Source organism: Saccostrea echinata, unplaced genomic scaffold (genome assembly GCF_033153115.1).
Source record: "Saccostrea echinata isolate AGI-Se365-2 ecotype Australia unplaced genomic scaffold, CSIRO_AGI_Sech_v1 ptg000025l, whole genome shotgun sequence".
NCBI classification, from domain to species: Eukaryota; Metazoa; Mollusca; class Bivalvia; order Ostreida; family Ostreidae; genus Saccostrea; species Saccostrea echinata.
This window is the reverse complement of record NW_026889774.1, coordinates 19,104,737-19,118,127: the sequence shown is the minus strand read 5'-3', so window position 1 is coordinate 19,118,127 and position 13,391 is coordinate 19,104,737. Positions and strand designations below refer to the sequence as shown.

The 13,391-nt window shown below is 32.5% G+C and overlaps 1 protein-coding gene across 4 annotated transcripts in view; it reads right to left on the bottom strand.

Annotated features, from left to right (window-relative positions):
• Positions 1-13,391, bottom strand: part of LOC133192096 (cell adhesion molecule-related/down-regulated by oncogenes-like) — a 57,233-nt gene that overhangs the window by 37,447 nt on the left and 6,395 nt on the right. The window contains exon 1 of one of the 4 annotated variants that reach the window (XM_061327954.1): positions 7,493-7,938. The exons of 1 other annotated variant lie outside the window; for it this stretch is intronic. The gene's annotated coding sequence lies outside the window, so the exon portion shown is untranslated. Of the gene's footprint in view, positions 1-1,867; positions 2,044-7,492; positions 7,939-13,391 lie in introns of those variants that run through there. 2 more of the 4 variants (XM_061327949.1, XM_061327952.1) reach the window with 2 other exon arrangements.

Sequence of the window (13,391 nt, the reverse complement as noted above, 5' to 3'; positions counted from 1 at the left end):
TTTAGCAGACTTTAGATTTTACCAAACATGATGCAAACAAGAGAATCAAAAGACACTTTAATGAAATCCACTTAAATATCAGTATTCCAAAAGAAAGTCAACAGAACACCGATTTCAGATTTCAATGCCCCTTTCTTACAAAACTCATCATCTACAGCACCCATGACCCTGGTTTCGAGTGCATTATGAAATGATTCAAATAATGCCAGACCTTTCCCATTTAGAGCTGCAATTTATTTTGGAGTCTTAATTTAAAACCAGAAAATTATGTGTAAAGATTATACTCAAACAATTCTGAAAGCTATTAAAATCCTTGCTTTCAATAAAAATATTCAAGTGAAAGAAATTGGCGATGATTTTCAGATGGGTAACTTATAAAATGATATATGTTTAGCTGCCCAACAACCCTGTTTCTATGGTGGTAAATACTTTAACAATGCCCTAAACAATTTTTCACCACTCAAGCACAAAAGCAACTTTTTAGGATGCTTTGCTACAAATATGAAAACCTTTTTACTGGAAATAAGTACCCATAATCCCTTTATTTCAACAAACATCCCAGCAAATCACATTCATGTATTCTGGCGTGGAATTCCAAAACTAATCCCTGTAAAATTTTTCTCTATATGAAAGAGCTGTGTGAAAATCTTGACCACTTGATTCTTATGTGTTTGCTTCCCTAATCAAAGCCACAAATCATTGTAAGCAAGAGTTCACCCCCTTTTTTAAAGGGTTCACTAATTATATAATTAAAAAGAACTGTGATTAATATTGTACAACTTGAGGAACATCCAAGCTTAATGAATAACTTAAATATATCTTAATTATGAGTATAAATATGCAACATCACAATCATGTACGCAGTACATTAAAAATCTTACAAAATGGGGAACAAGATATAAATTTCAGCATGGGTGTCTCATGGCCACAGAAGATTCCTTAAAACAGTTTCACATATACACCGAGGTTCACGAAATAAGTACAAAAAAACTTCTCAACTCTGTTCCCCCTTGGAGAAAATTGTTGCTTAATCTCTGCACTATTTGATCTACAACCATTTTCCTCCAAATTTTTTGAAATACATTTGTGTAATGGCTCTGAGAACATTTTTCTCTAGCCAAGGTACATAATATTTCCTCATATTCAAATCTTATCTTATGAATCATTCAGCTGTGAAAAGTTGAAATAATCACCCTTTTCAAAGCACATATTTTCCCAATATTTTTATGAAACATCAGAGAATGGAATCACATGAATTAGCTGCCTTAAGATAAAAGAGAAACAAGCTATTAATTTGCCTTATTTTCGGAGTAAATTAGCCAGATACTTGTATCTATTTTCAAAACGCACATCAGGAAATGTTGTAGCTCAGAATTGATGTCGAAAAATTATAATGCCAACTCAAGCTCCTGTTGAGAAAGAAATGTTAAACCTAAGTGTTTTTAGCTGAAGCAACCATAAATTTTGCCAAAGGGGGACAACTCCCTGATATATTCATATATTTAGAACACAGCATGAATATTTACTCAATGTCAGAAAAAAAAAATTTTAAACCAAAGTTAGGAAACTCTTTAATAATAGTGTTAATGCAATACAAACTCCATTACATTAATAGCCATTAAATGTAAAAATGGAACTACCTAATTTGGCCAAAAAATTTCTGTCCTCTGAAATAACTCTGCAAAAATTAAAAAAAAATAAAATAAACATTCCTGAAGAAAATGTGCAACCAATATCATATACCACAAACAATTTTACCTCCATATTTTCCATGTAATTTAGCGTTATTACAAATTTAGCATTTGGCAGAACATGCCAAAGGGAGATAAATGTGTTATGCAAAATCTGATAATAATTCTTAAATCACCTTAGATGATGTACAGATTTTCTACTCCACCTTGACTTTAAAATGCACATCCAATGCAGGCATATTGTCTTTGTAATCCATGGAGCCGATCCTTTTAATCCGGGGAGAATATTAAATCCGATATACCTGACACAAATTTAGTTTGACAGGCCCTGTTAACTAAAGGAACCCTATCCCGACCCCAATTAAGGAAAATGTGATGCAAGTAAACTGCCAAAGCAGTTTGTTACAGTGCTGCAAAGAAAATTAGATTATCAAATTCAGGCCTGAAGAAAACTTTTTCCTTTGTTGCTTTGCAAACAGAGAATAGATAAGTTTGATAAAGGGGGAAAAAGGGAGCGATGAGCCACAAATGTGTAATCAGGTTAATTCACACTAACATAAACACAACATAGAGACACTCAACAAAACAAAACAAAATATTTTATTTTTTCTTTCCTGAAGTAGGATTAGGGTTTATACCCAATCTGTGATTTACTGGGAAATGCTTTAAGAAAATATGAAGACCAGAAAAACAAAACTATACGGAATTAGGACTGGGGAATGTATAAGTGCTAGTCACAATACGTCTCTTTTTGTGCCGAATCCCAGGGAAAAACAGAAATGATAATAAGTTGTGTAAATAAACTGGAGGTAAATATGCTGAAGAAACACAAAGCTTGAGGGCATTTTTTTATTTCCAAATCAATTAACAAACTGGTTGACACATAAAATGATGGTGAATGCATTGTGACCATATCTTATCTTCATCAACCATCTTTTATTTGACACATTTTTATAATTTTCCACAGAACACAATTCTATGACATTTAGTCCTAATACCCTCTTACAGTTGTATATCTTTTTTTCATGAAGAATCAATAAAACCTTTTTTTTTTTAACTTTAATTTTAGCAAAGGTTTAATAATTGCTTAAATGTATCGAAATAGTTATCTAACATGTTCAACAAAATGTCTAAAGATCGTAAGAGACAAACTCCATGTATTGAAAAAGTTATCTAACATGTTCAACAAAAATGTCTAAAGTAAGAGACAAACTCCAACTCAAATCCTTTCACAATATTTTTTGTCAATTTTGAATCACCATTGTAAACCAAAATCTTAATTTCTTCGATATATGAAGAGCATTCTAATGTTATGACACACACACAAAAAAAAGCAAAACATAAAATGAAGATCATCATTTATAAATTGCCTCGGGTATGTTTTAGGAACTCTAAGCTTCTATGAGAAACCGGTAATTATATCCATCCATGGCTTAGTGGCTACCCCGTGTGACAGTGGACAAAATCAAAGGGGGATTAGAGGCAAATCTTCTGACTACTTCCACCCAGCAAATGTAATAGGAACAATTATCCTGCAAGGCCGCGGAAATCACTCTCTGAACTCAGAAATTTCTACACCATTAGATGAATAGGTAATTACATGTATCAGAATATTTAGTTACTGCAAAAATGATTAAAATAAAGGAGCTGAAATCATTTAATAAAACATGCAGGTACGTAATTCAGCGACCCAAATTAACCTTATACACAGAGTTCATCAAATCTGCTTTCTAAATCAGTAAGAGCTGATTATACATGTATATATAGAGTGTGAAAGACAAAAAAAAAACCAAGACAATTAAGTCATATGAAGATACATAGTGTTAACTAACCTTTAAACAGAAGAAAACCATGAATTTTCCCCAAGTGTGAAGATACTCAATCACAGGCAAACCACAAACAACAATAGCACTACCTATCTTGACACTCTCTGAATAGAAGAGGAAAACCTTCACTGAAAGGGGGAAAGAAATTCCTGCTGTCCAGTGTATCGGGAGCAGGCTGTGGTTAGCTTGACCCCAAATCAAGGGCAATACATTAACAGAGCCTATCCACCTGTCCCTCTGTAAACAGACCGGGCGTAATCTTATCACCAAATCAAACTTCCAGGTATTTACTCAAGATGACCACTTGAAAAATCTAGAGAAATTGCTCTATTCCTTCTCCCACTGAGCTATTGTTCTTCCTGGGCCAGGATCTTTACTCCTAAGAAGCACTCAGTAGAAAATTTTTGATGTAATTTACCATGAAGGCAGAAAGACTGAGAAATAAAATGATGTAACATTGAAGACTTCAACTTCAAATGAATTTTACGTTGTCATTTGAATTTTAAGTTTAATTTAACAAGACAATACAATCTGAACTCCATGACCCCTAAATGAGGCCTTTACACATTTTCAGTCAAAATTAGAATTTAATGGACGCAGCAAAAATCCTGTGGAAGTCATTACCATCTCAAATATTTTCAGCAGAGGTAAAAAGCATATGTATAACCTGACCAAAGTCTTAAAAAACAAGGCAAATGCCAAAACATTACAACCTGTACCTATTTACACAAACCTAAAACATGAACGAACCGAAGACAAACGGAACAGAAAAACTAGAAATAAAGTGTCAGAAAACATCAGAAACATGAAAAGTTTTTTATTCCCTTGTGAAGACAAACTCCAAAGACAGAACAAGGTTTTAGTTTTTGTGAGGACGTGGTTTTACACGGCAATACGGGAATTTCAGTCTGAGGAACTCTTGTTTTCTGTCACTTTACATGGATTTTCATTTTTCGTTTCCGGTAAACTTGTGCTCTTAGAGAAGATTCTCTCCTGACTATAAATCTTTGATAAAACTCTGTAACATATGTAAATACAAATGTTTAAATTTTTTTTGAAACGGAAGCATTTTTAAAAATAGATATTTAGTATATTTCCTCTATTTTTTTTCTAAGCAGTGGCATAAAAGGTTTTATTTCACAAATAAAATAATCCTTCAGTTTGGATATCATATCAGCTGGGCAGGCAGAAAATCAAATTAAGATACACATTCATAAATTAAACCTTACATCTCTTAGTCTGGTAAAAACATTCAAACATGTTACACAATATTTCACTGAATATCATAGCATAATTAATACGAAGAAAAACAACAGTTTTGTTGCTGTTATCTCCTGCACTGTTGAAAAAGTTAACCCATATACATCTGACAAATTATATATAATTTGATTGATTGCAAATCGACAGCATATTTTTTAAAATAAATATGAGAAATGACATTTTCATGTCAGAGACAATTTTCAAGTTATATATCAAATACAATGTGAATCTCTGTTTGATGAATTATGTCCTCTTTCCCATTACCACTATTGTGCACAACATTCCAATGATGTGATTTCAGAATTCAGATTATAAAAAAAATTCTAAAAGTCTGATTATATGGTGAATTCAGCAGTTTGAGAGAATAAACAATTTTTCTTTTGTCTATCTTGTCTCTGTTCAATTTCTGTTTTATCCTAACATTAAATTCCTTTCTTTCCATATCCAGAGAAAAACTCGAAGGCCAAAATTCTCTCCCATTCTTCTCTTATCAGGAATCATTCTATTGACTTCAATCAAAGATCAGTCATAATTATCTAATGAACCACAGCACAAAGCCCCTCAGAGCTTTAAAATTATACCAATGATTATATTTCTGAAAAGAAATATTTAAATCAATATCATAATTGCTATTTCCCATGCTATGTAAGAGTATACTGTCCTAGGATGGCATTTTCCAAAGAAAGCTGCATTGTCCTCGAGAAAAGTCGCTGTCTTTTTTCTGCATATTCAAGTTTGCACTACGACTTAGTTATTAGCATACAAATGTGTGTATTTCAGGCAAATTAATTATAAATTCATGCAGGCATATGAATATTGACTTCTTTCTATGTCTGTCATTTTAAATACCTGTTATGGTGACAGATTTTATGATTATTTCAGTGTTAGCTAAATGTGTCAAATAAAGCAAAAACTATACCTATACCTACAGACTTTTGTTAAAGTTCTGAAAAATGGCAATGAACACTTTCTCTGTGGATGCTAAAAATCTTGAGAGTCTTGAAACAACAAATTTGTTAAAAAAACAAAGTACACTTGACTTGTTAGAAGAATACAAAAAAGGTGTGAAAATTCACACTAAATCAGTACCTCCCTCCACTAAACTTTATGTTAAACACCTAAGTTTGCACTCCTAAACAAAATTCAGTGTGACAATGAAAAGAAAATCTACAACTATTGAAAAAGCGAACATCTAAAAAAAAAGATATATTATTGCACAAAAAAAAACTGAGGTATCTATGATGCCATCTTCCTCTCAAATATGTAGATTTACACAGGTATGTATAAATGGGTTAGAATGACACATTATACCTTGATTTTTGTGATAATGACGTCTCACGGACCCAGTCAGGTGAGAAATCTAACGACAACATGCCAATGTCTTTTTAAGAGGAGTCGGGTACACATTAGATGATGCCTCATGTTGAAAAAAGTCTTCTGATTATGATGGGATGAGGGGGACACAAACTTTTAAATTTATCCCCCTCTCCTTAAAATGTACAGGAAAACATTTATCACTTCCCTCAATTTGAAACTCCCCCCAAAATTCCATCTTCTGTCTTCATTTCTTTTTTTCCTCCCACATCACCTATCCCCTCTTATATAAAAAAAAATTCAAAAATTACATTATCAAGATGAAAAAAAACCTCTCGACACAGGGATAGTTGTACTGTTTTTGAATTGTATCAAGTTACTTTTCTGTTACCATTGTGTCTGATGGGAGGACCAAAAAGAAGGGTCCATAACATAATTGTTAGTAATCCAAGACCCTTGTAAAAATTCTCTGCCAGGGTCAGACCTATCATGATATCAGATATTTCAACAATTTTATTAAAATCTTTTTAACCTTTTTTTTTGCATGATCAATTTAGACTCCTTGGAAGCATGTGTTTTACTTACTGTGACAAATATACAAAGTTGCTGAATAAGTTGAAATTGTATATTCATAATGTACGATGCAGCTTTACCCAAAAATTCTGTTTCAAAACTCTAAAAAACTTTGTTTGATCATCTTTACAATGTTTTAAATTTCCATTCTTTAAACATAGAATTTGTGTTTTTTCAATGAAGAGAATTCAATTTTTTAAAATAATCAAATGACAATTGCATTCCCCTTTTCTTGCAAAATCATCGTCATTTTACAAAAAACCATGCAGAGCCATGTTATTAAAATACTTTTTAGAAACAAGTCTATGCCATTCAGAAGAAAGATCACATTATGACATGACCTTACACAAATAATCAATTTAAAAATATGACTGAATGGCACCATTCTTTAATTCACAACATGATGTTTTTAGCTTTATTTGTGCCTCCCTATTCAAAGACCCTCTGAATTGAACACTGTACTCTATTTTCAAAACATGACTATGTACCCTGATCACACTGCGACAATGAACAGCAATTCTCTAAAGTCTTGAAGTATCCGAGTCCTTTCTTCCTTTTTTCACATTATTTAAATTTCAGTCGACAATTACTTGTTGTAAAATACTTAATTAAAAATCTGCCCATCATGTCTACGTTAAGCCAGAGAAAGTTAGAAAGATCCACGCGTAAATCTCTAGTAAAAACAAAATAAGTACACAGACCCTCATAACGCAAGCCTCTACAAACAAAGGTATGAAATGAAATCTGTTTGTTTTATGAATTGATGATTCTGTATTTTTCACAGATTAAGTTTTGACACACACTCATATTCAGCAAAGAAACACTTACCAGAATTGCCAATGGGCAAACACACTCGTAAAATTCCCATAAATCACTTCACACTATACATCTACATTTAGGAGACGTGCGACAGTACTACATCCCTTTCTCAATAAACTATTGGACAGTATTTCCTAAAATGACCAGTTTACTTCAATCACAGAAACCTTCTAACATCAAAATAAAGTCCAAATTCTGCACGTTTAAAATCCCTCTGTAAGGTTTCTTTGTATAAACATAGTCCTGGGCCTTACTGGTATGTTATGCATGGATGGCTCTAGCATTCTTCTTCATTATTGTGAAAACGGGCATAACTTGTGGGACTCCTCTACCTGTCTGTGCCCCAATGAAAATAACGCCGCACATTGACGGCATGACTTTCTGATCTTTTGTTAAAGAAGGTAGAAATGATATATAGTATATGGTAACACTTTAGATATTACATTATAATAGAATTCCCATTACTGAAGACATATTTCATTTTTAATGTTCCCATCATGTGGTGTGCTTTAAAAAAAATGCACACACATTAGACGCATCTGAGCATTTATCAATTTTTTTTTAAGAAAAAAAAATTTAGCCTCATATTTCTTTAAATTTTCAGGCGTAAAACATTAACACAAGAATGGCCTCTTTCAGCTTTGAAGATTTTTACCCCCTTTTCATAATAGCACAACAGAGTAGAACTTTAATGTGGTCTACAAATATGCCAAAACATCTTAGACCTTAAAATTAACACCACAGCAAAAAAAGAGATATGTTTCTTATTTTAGTCATTTTAAGGGGGTTTTTCTTCTTATTTTTTGTGTATAAACAATTTTACCCCCTAAAGACTCCCCTGTCAGGCAGAGCTTGTCTATTTTCTATGCCTTATTGAATCCTTTGTACCGCGGCTGGGTCAGATTTCAAGAAGGGGCCAGGTTATGTTCAAGATAGTCAAGGTGCAAAAAATGTTTTTTAAAGTGAGAACAATTGGATCAAATTTGCTCTTAAGATAACACTGACACGATCTGCTTGCAGTCAAGCACTTTACCTATAGACACACTCAAATGCAAATGCAGCGATATGTATTCCAATCATACACAGATCATATATGCAAATTAAGTGCAATCAACTTAATATTATGGTCTTGGAAAGAAAATTTTACCAAAAAAAAGTTTAGAGTGCGACTACAAGACATTGATCATAACATGATTTGAATAGCTTAGAACAATAGCTCAGCATTATATTGCTCTAGTTCTCAAAAGTTCAAATACAGCTGTCAAAATTGTCAAAAAGGAATTTTCCTTTTATTCAGAAGATAATGCTTGATTTGATATTTTTTCAGGCACTTCACTTTGAACACAGAAAAAAAAAGACAAAATCAACAAACTTTTACCTTCTACCATTGACTTTACACAATGAAACTTCAATATGAATTATGCTCTGTGAAAAAAAATAGATTTAAAGAAAAATAAAAAATAAAAGACTATATGTCTTTATGAACATTTGTTGGGAGCAAATACGTCTCTCGTTCTTAAAAAATCTGAACCACAGTAATTCAATTTTTTTTTTATTTCAAAACACTAATTCTTAAAATTGCATTTCATTAAATGGAATTTAAAATCTAATCAGTTATAGGAAAATTGAATCTGCATGTTCATATTTATATTTCCCACTGACCAAGTCAGAAGATACTCTATTCATCAACCCCTCTCTTTGTTTTCTACATTTACTTAACCTTTTAAGATAAATGAAACACATAGAGAATTCTGAAGCAGATCTAAATCATGTGCTTTAAGTAGGTAATTCACCAACATCCCTACTGTTAATCTGCCATTAATCTACATTCATATTCAAATCCATCTGATCAATTACTAGAGCAAATCGAATCAGCAAACTGCATACCTTACCAAATATGGAGCAATACAATTATATAAATTTGAGTATTCAGTTATAAGGTATTTTATATTTATCCATGCAGTAAGATTTTTGTATCCATGCAGTAAAATTTTCGTATCCATGCAGTTAGATTTTTAGGGAGGCTGGAATTTTTTAAATAAAGAAATAAACAAAAATTTATCCTTGTGATACGAGACTCTCAGTGTTTATAAAACTAGAAATATGTCCATAGGACATGAATGCCCCGCCGAGGGTATATTAGTAATGCAATATTTTAACACAAATTAAGAAAAGTGAGGTCAAGGTCAAAGGAAAGGTCAAGGTAAAAAAAATATTGATGCAGTTGAATAGCTTACATCAGTATGTATCAGCATATGAAGTTTGACACTAATTTAAGAAATGTGAGGTCAAGGTCAAAGGAAAGGTCAAGGTCAAAAATTGTTGCTGCAGTTGAAAAGACTACATCAGTATGTATCAGCATATGAAGTTTGATAAAAATATTATGAATAGTTTCTTTAAAACTGAGCTTAACACTAATTTAAGAAAAGTGAGGTCAAGGTCAAAGGAAAGGTCAAGGTAAAAAAATATTGATGCAGTTGAATAGCTCTCATCAGTATGTATCAGCATATGAAGTTTGACACTAATTTAAGAAAAGTGAGGTCAAGGTCAAAGGAAAGGTCAAGGTCAAAAAATATTGATGCAGTTGAATAGCTCTCATCAGTATGTATCAGCATATGAAGTTTGATAACACCAACTTGAATGGTTTCTTTAAAACTGAGCTAAAACTTATTTAAGAAAAGTGAGGTCAAGGTCAAAGGAAAGGTCAAGGTCAAAAATATTGATGCAGTTGAATAGCTCTAATCACTATGTATCAGCATACGAAGTTTGTTAAAAATATCTTAAATGGTTTCATTAAAACTGAGCTAAACACTAATTTAAGAAAAGTGAGGTCAAGGTCAAAGGAAAGGTCAAGGTCAAAAAATGTTGATGCAGTTGAATAGCTTACATCAGTATGTATCAACATATGAAGTTTGATTAAACTATCTTGAATGGTATCTTTAAAACTGAGCTAAACACTACTTTAAGAAAAGTGAGGTCAAGGTCAAAAGAAAGGTCAAGGTTAAAAAATGTTGATGCATTTGAATAGCTTACATCAGTATGTATCAACATATGAAGTTTGATTAAACTATCTTGAATGGTATCTTAAAAAATTGAGCTAAACACTACTTTAAGAAAAGTGAGGTCAAGGTCAAAGGAAAGGTCAAGGTCAAAAAATGTTGATGCAGTTGCATAGCTCTCATCATTATCTATCAGCACATGAAGTTTGATAAAAATATCTTGTGTAGTTTCTTTGAAACTGAGCTTTGAACAGAGCTAAACGCAAAGTGTGACGGAAGGACAGACAGAAGGACGGAAGGACAGAAGGACGGAAGGACGGAAGACGGACATGACAAACACTATATGCCCCGGCCATATTCATGGCGGGGCATAAAAAAAATTCAATAAGAATTAATGTTTCATATATATAAAAGCATTTAGACATAAATGTATTGTAATACCATATTTTATTTTCCTCATTTAACTGATGTTAATAACAAGACTTTTTGAAAAGCGTGTTAGACATTACACACTCAAAAGAAATCAGTATCTGTTCAATGTGCAATTCATTTCTTTAAAAAAAAAACATTCCTGAAAAAAAAAATGAGATAAAGTAAAATGAAATTGCAGTATTTCCTAAGCAAAGCTTAAAACTGCAGAGTTATCTCCCTTGTAACTTACCCCAAACCTGTCTGGTAACAGCAGTAAGCCAATGGAAAAACACACTAACATCTTAAAAGCTGCCATCAATATGAATTCCCTTTTTTAAACTGCTCTTTCTGATCAGCCTTATATACATGGGTAGAAAAGGTGGGGAAAATTTCCAAACGAAAGACCATTACTGAAAATTAATACCTGGCTGACAATGCTGTAGCCCTTTGAAGTGGCTGTTAATTCACTTGTGGCTATATGTTTTTTGCACCATATACCATGGCCAGGCAACTGAACTTCTCTCTAGCTTCCCTCAAAAATGTGTGAAATGTAAGTAATTAAGAGATATCAATTGATTTTTTTCAAAAAGACATTGGTACCTTCATTACCAAATAAAAACCCAAGGCATACTCTCTTCAGGCTAATATATTCTAAACATGCACAATTAAGCATTAAACAAAACTCCATGAAAGAATTCTGATGTCATAAAAATGGCAGAAAAACAAGGCATCTTTACACTTTTTTGGTTAGACTGCAGCAATTTCTACTGATTATGTTATGCAAATAAAATCGGAATGCACACCTCTAAAGCCTGTGCAGGCAGGGAAGTGACCAATTAACATTTCCACAAGCCATTAAATTACACCCAAGTACTTTTGTACTGAGGGGATAGCTATATGAAAAAAAAAAAAATTATCACTTGCTGCAAAAGCATCACAGGGATAGGTTAGCTTTTCCCCTACAGTAAAATTTGGCTCAATACATGTTGTGACCAAAGTTAACTGAAAAAAAAATCTCAATTCCAAAAATGTATTCCCCCCAGATTGAGTACAGACTTAGAAAAAGGTCCGAATAACTTCTGCACAATTAAACTATGAAAAAGAATTCCCCTTGGAAAAAAAGAACTTCCGACTGAACTCAAATACACAGAAAAACTCTGCTAAGTTCAGGGGCCAAACAATGAGATTTGTTTTGGTATAATTTACTTTATCCTGTAGGATTATCTTTTACGTAAAGAAGAAAAATTTTCTCCCATTTGTCATAACCATGCAGTATAACAACCTATTTAGTTTAATGAAGAATGCAACCTTTGGCAAACAGAACCTGAATAATTCATGGAATCTGTAAAATACTAGTGCTTGAATCTTATTCTATTAATCTCTACATTGTAAATCATATTCAATTTATTAAAAGAATACTGAATTAAACTGCTGTGCACATAACAATTATGTCCCATGTAGATATATTAGGGATGTCAACAAGTACCCGGTTAACCGGGTACTCGATCGAACATCTGAGTATCGAATACTAAAATCGGTACTTGGTTATTCGGATATTTATTCATATTTCAAAGTGCATATATTTATTAAAAACTTATCAAAAAATGTTATTTAAATATGTATTGCCCGTGTTTATACAGTAATTAGCGTCACCTACCCGTTATCACCTGTGGCTATGTACATGACTGTATATACAGTAATTACCGTGATGGTACTGGAAACCGCTCACAATTGTTCTCACCTCTTGTGATCCTAATTTTTGGATGCCTATAATTATTTGTTTGCAATTAACATCTTTTAATTATGATCTATTAATTATCCTTAGATTATTTAATTAGCATACAGTAGTGAAATCGGACATACATAGAAATCCCGCTATCAATTCAAAAGTGAAGAAATTAATATTTAAAAGTAACCGTAGATTTAGCGTATGGGGGGGACCATATATTTAATGAATCACAGTCTAGATTGATGGGTATGCCAGGGCATCAACGACAGTTGGAAATGTGGGATAATTTATGCATTACGGGTGAAGTTGTAAATGTCGAGAAATCAACATACTTAACTTTCAGAGTTATCACAGAGAAAACATTTGAAAATGTAAATAGTATACGACTCGTGATCACGACAACGTCTATTCCCAAAGATATTCTCTTTCGCTAGTCTAATCATTACAAAGTTGCGTCCTTCTCTTCCGTTGATCAAAATTGTCTTCCTAAACAAGAACTGTAAATGTGTATTAATTGATCATGTCTTTTGTGTTTGTTTGATACATAAATTTAAAAAGTACCAAAAAATCATTTTCGTTAGGCTCGATGTTTATGTACATGCATTATACATTGATGGGGTAAACAGGTCTCAATATAATCAACAAACTTTTACATGTTTACACAATTTTTCCGAGTACCCATATACTCGATCGGAAAATCGTCCAAGAAACCGATTATCAAATATTGACCGATTTGACATCCCTAAGATATATAGATCCCATTTGAAAG